A 5,207-nucleotide genomic window follows, 5' to 3' on the forward strand; every position below is an offset into this window, starting at 1 on the left:
TTTACCTCTTTGTTAAGAGATAACATGGTTTCTGAAGGAAAAGCTTCCTTGGTTCTAATTCAGGGACAAAAAGAGTCATCTAAACGTATTTACAAATTTCTTTCCATTCCCCCCCACCCCCCGCCCCGTCTCATCTCCTGATTTCCATTTACTTGGTAGTAGCATCAATTCAACTGCAAACTCACAGCTTGGATGGACATTTTACCTTATGCCATTCTGAGAACTTGCTTAATTCCAATTTGCCTTCCCGTTTGTTATTTGTTGGAGAAATGTATGTTCCAAAAGCTACACGTAGTGAAATGAAAACCCATTATACTATTTTATGGTGAAAAGTAAATAATGCTTAACATGTTTCATATTCATCAGAATAATTTCCTTATGTTTCCATCATTTGGCTATGGGGGATTTCTCTCACACAAAAACCTGTTCCCTGGCTTCGTAAACACTGTCTAGCTCTGGGACCCTTCTGACCTCAACAGTCTGTTCCATTGCTGCTAAAATAGTGGCTTTTAAGGAAGAAAATATGTCTGGTCTATTCTTTTACTGTTCCATATATGAAGTTCTAATTATCCATAATGGAAATTATACTCATATATTAGGGAGGAAAAGACCTTTCTCATGTGTCACCTGTTTCTTTTCTATCCTCTTGTCAGTCTAACAAAATGTTTTCAGAATGTGAACTTAGTGCTAATTAGATTCCATCAGAGATCTCATGATGTTGCCAGTTCAGTCTCATTAACCTTTCCTAAGGTGAGATTTTGAGGCAGTGATACATTTTAAAATCCAGTATTTAGGCAGTAACCAGTTCAGTGTTTGTGAAGCATCCAAATACATATTTTGTGTCTTCCAAGATGTTTTGAAAAATTGTCAAATCTGCCCATCACTTTATTTCTGATATTTCTGATATTTAAGATTTAGAATATTTTGTCTATGTGTTGAAAGTTAAGTTCTCTACATTAGATATTATCTAGAATCTATTCTACCAAATAGGGCTTCCCAGCTTAATCAATGATAAAGAATCTGCCTGCCAATGCAAGAGATATGAGTTTGATCCCTGGGTTGGGACGATCCACTGCAGTAGGAAATGGCAACTCACTCCAATATTCTTACCTGGAAAATTCCATGGACAGAGGAGCCTGGTGGGCTACAATCCCTGGGGTTGCAGAGTCAGACACAACTGAGTTACTAAGCATGCACACACATTCTACCAAATATTTTAGAAAAGTCAGTAGCATAATGCTGACTACTTGGCATATATTTCCATAATGAATCCACGTGAATTAGTTACCTTATTGGCAGGGCCTTAAAAGGCCTGTGATTTAGAGGTTAGTCATGTCTTGCATTGTAGACTTTGGAATAGCATGCAATGAGGTGAACAGTTTATTATGAAGATTTAACGGAGTGTATTAAGCATTCAGAAGACTGATTCCTTTCATGCCCTTGATAATAAATTCACTTTTCTCATGCAGCGAATTCACTTGAGATTCATAGTCTCCTCATAAACCTTGTAGTAAATGTTTAACCTCAGATTTCAAATGCTATAGTTCTTTTTATGATAATAAATGTTCTCCCTATGGGATTGTGAATTTGAAGATTATACCTAGTGCCCCAGTTAGAGAAACCTTACCTCCCACATACAGTATCCAGAGGTCCTATTAGAGTATTTGATTACCTAAATTCATCAAGATTGTTTTTCAATTTGTATATGTATATGCATCCTGCATTTCCACGCACATGGAGTTTTTCTTAGCCTCAATAGGATTAACTCTTTTTTTACTTACTATAATATTTAATGAATTTTATTTTCCTACATATAGGCCATATGAAACACATCTTATTTTAATTAGTATATGTCATACACAAAATATTTCCAAGCATGGTGGACAGTAGAAAGACACAGGGTACATTTTCCATATGAATTATGATCTAAACAACTTTTCCTATTTTAACACAGTGACTTCCCTCCTGAATACATCAATAAGATTAACTCTTAAAACAAATCATGGTTCTAAAATTTTGGAGGGGGTAGCCTTTGCTGTTTCTTTAAATTAAGCTGAATTTTACTGTGAAATATTTTGCAGTCTGATAAAATGCTATGAACATTTTGATCTGAAATAAAGTTTTTTTTCTTTTTCTTATTTCTGAAAACAATTTCTGGATTTTAATACATACAAAACCTGAAGTATTATGTGCACTTTTCAATATGGTGACAAGGGTGGGTAATATTCTCACCGAAAGAATTCCATGTACTTCCATTAAAAGAAATTAATATATAGACTATGGCATTTAAAAGAAATACCTGTATGCTGATAATATTTTTTTAATTTTCAAAACAACTTCACTAGAATTTAGTTCACGGTACAAGCTAATTAATAATTATGAAAAGACACAATGTGAGAAAAATACTAATTCCAAGTCTTTAATACTTAGCATATTCAAACACTAAGTGTTGTATTGTGGTGAAATCAAAGATTAATATAATACACTATCTCTCTGAACAGCCTAAGCAATACAAACAATAATATTTTATTAAAACACATAAAGCAAAATAAAAAAGAAAACAAAAAGGCAACATACAATAAAATAAAGGTTTTTATCTTGTTTTTACTCTTTGGGTCAAGCAGATTTCCAGGGGGACTCTGAGTGTCAATCCTCGTCCTGACTACTGATTGCTATTCGATGCTCACATAACTGTCAATGACAGCAGGTGAAATGTTTGCTGCTATAGAATCTCGTTCTTGAGATTAAATACTCTGGCCTAGAAATGACATATGTCATTTCCACCTAAAAATCACCGGCTCAAATAATCCCATGGCCACTCCTAACTGATTGAAACAGGGACAGACATCTTCTTATGAACCCAGGAGAAAAAATTCCAATGGGCACTGGCAACATCTGCCATATACATAATAGCCTCCATCTTGAAGGTTAATCAATACAGTCAAACATGAACATGAAAGGTATCACTAAATCATTCATGTGAAGATGAACTTCCTAATGATAGTAAAAGGTACAAGGAGACAGTTAATTTTGAATTTAATCCTCATAGAAGATAATAATTTAACTGGAAAAGAAAAAGAAAGGGTGTTTTCAAGGAAAATACATATTACAAATGAAGACAAAGATTGCTCAAATTTTCATGGTCTTATTATTATTTCAGGAGATGTATCCTTTTTCTTACCAAGTTAAACAATCTCTGTCATTTCACGTGCTTTTTTTATTTAAGAGTTGGTCTCTATTTTTATTGGCATCAGTAGTTAGATTTTGAGACAATATTTTATGTATTTTACTTTATCAAAATGGTGATACCATTCTTATTTAGAATGCATATTTATTTCAGACAGTTGTTTTTAGATGAAATGAATATCATGATATCAATAAACTATAAATTGGGTATCAAAAATGCAAAAATGTTGTTCATGTCCATGGTCAGGATTCTTCTGTGCTGTTTAGTTATTTCCTGGAAAATACAAGCTATTGAGATGGAGGATATTTTAACCCAAATGGAATAAGACTAGCCCAAGCAACTTTTAAACAGTATGATTTTTCTTTCCAAGAGGTCTACTGTTCCTTTTTAATATCTCTATAGCAACTGAATATAAACGTAAGACTTGAGATGCAGAATGCTGAAAATGTCTAGAAAGAGACACTGCCTTTGGCAGTACAAAGCATCAGAGTGCACAAAAGAAAACTTGAAATAAGGTGAACAGAACTGTGGCCAACAACACCAAGCATCACTTTTGAAGAGTAAGGTATAATCAGAAATGATTGCAGAAAAAATGAATGGAGGTCCCATGCTGTCATAGGAGTATAATGGAAGCAGTATAGAAGCAGATTGCTTCTATGGAAGTCTAGAAGCAGATTGCCTGAGTTTGGCTCTCTGCTGTACCAATTCTCCTTTTGTCCCACTTCCTTTATCTATAAAACGAGAATGATGGTCACAAAGGAATGTGGGATAAGTCATGGAGATGTGATGTACAGACGGATGACTATAATTTGTAATACTCTACAGCATATTTGAAAGTTGCTCAGAAAGTCTATCTTAATTCTCATCACAAGAAAAATAATGTAACACTGTATAGTTACAGGTATTAAATAGACTTACTATGATGATCATTTTGCAATATATACAAATATTGAATTGTTACACCTAAATTGTTACATCTAAAATTAATATAATGTTTTATGTCAATTTTACTTTAGTTTTATAAAAGGGAAATGAGGATGGCCAGTTTTGTGCAAAATCACCTGCATGCTATGGTCTTTCAGATTCAGTGGTATAGACCTAACCTTCAGAAATCTATCTCCTTTTATTCCCTGGTATCTAATGCTTTCATATTAGGCTAAGGGTTTTAACACCTATTAGGATGTAATTCTCTGTGAACAGGTAAGTTATTAGGAGACAATGATAAATAAATCTTTAACTTTCATGAGAGGGATTTAGAGACTTCTAGAACAAAAAGATATTGGGCAAAGAGGATGAAAGAAAAGTGCATAGGTAAATGCTATTGACAATAAACATAAGACAAAACAAATAAACAACAAAAGCAACCTTGGAGTCTGAAGAGAAAAAAGGCTGGTACAAGTTAGAAAATTAGGTTGACAACATATGCTTTACTTACAACCCAGCTATAATAAAGGAATTTGGAGCAGGAGAATTTCAACTGCAGCATAATATCCTACAGTTGGTATCTGCCATACATTAGCTAAACAGGTCACTGTTTTCAGACAGTTATATTTTCTTCACTTAATCATCATTACAAATATCATTGTTATAAATCTCCTACTGTATATTTTTTAGATTCATGTTATTGTCTTAGAAGAGATGGTTATTTTTTCTTGTTATTTTCTCAATTGCTCTCTTGAGCTGATGTACAGTATAAACCTGTTTCTCTAAAGGACACTTTTTCTCTGAATGATGTGGTGATTATTCTCCAAAAGCATTTGTTAGGAGGCCCCTGTATACTTCTGTCCTCCAATCTCGGTGATCCAGGGTCATGGAGCTCCTGTGATGGGCATTGTAAAGCCTCCCTCACATATTCATATAACCAGAGACTTTAGATATCAAGTAATGAGCATGCTTTGATTTGAGCTTTTATATTTTTTCTATAATATTTCAAAAAAGAATTTAATTAGTAATGCCTTAATCTTGATTCCAGGAAAAGAAATTTAACACCAAGGCTACTTCATGCATTAGTCTTATGATC

Source organism: Cervus canadensis, chromosome 19, assembly GCF_019320065.1.
Source record: "Cervus canadensis isolate Bull #8, Minnesota chromosome 19, ASM1932006v1, whole genome shotgun sequence".
In the NCBI taxonomy this organism is placed as follows: Eukaryota; Metazoa; Chordata; class Mammalia; order Artiodactyla; family Cervidae; genus Cervus; species Cervus canadensis.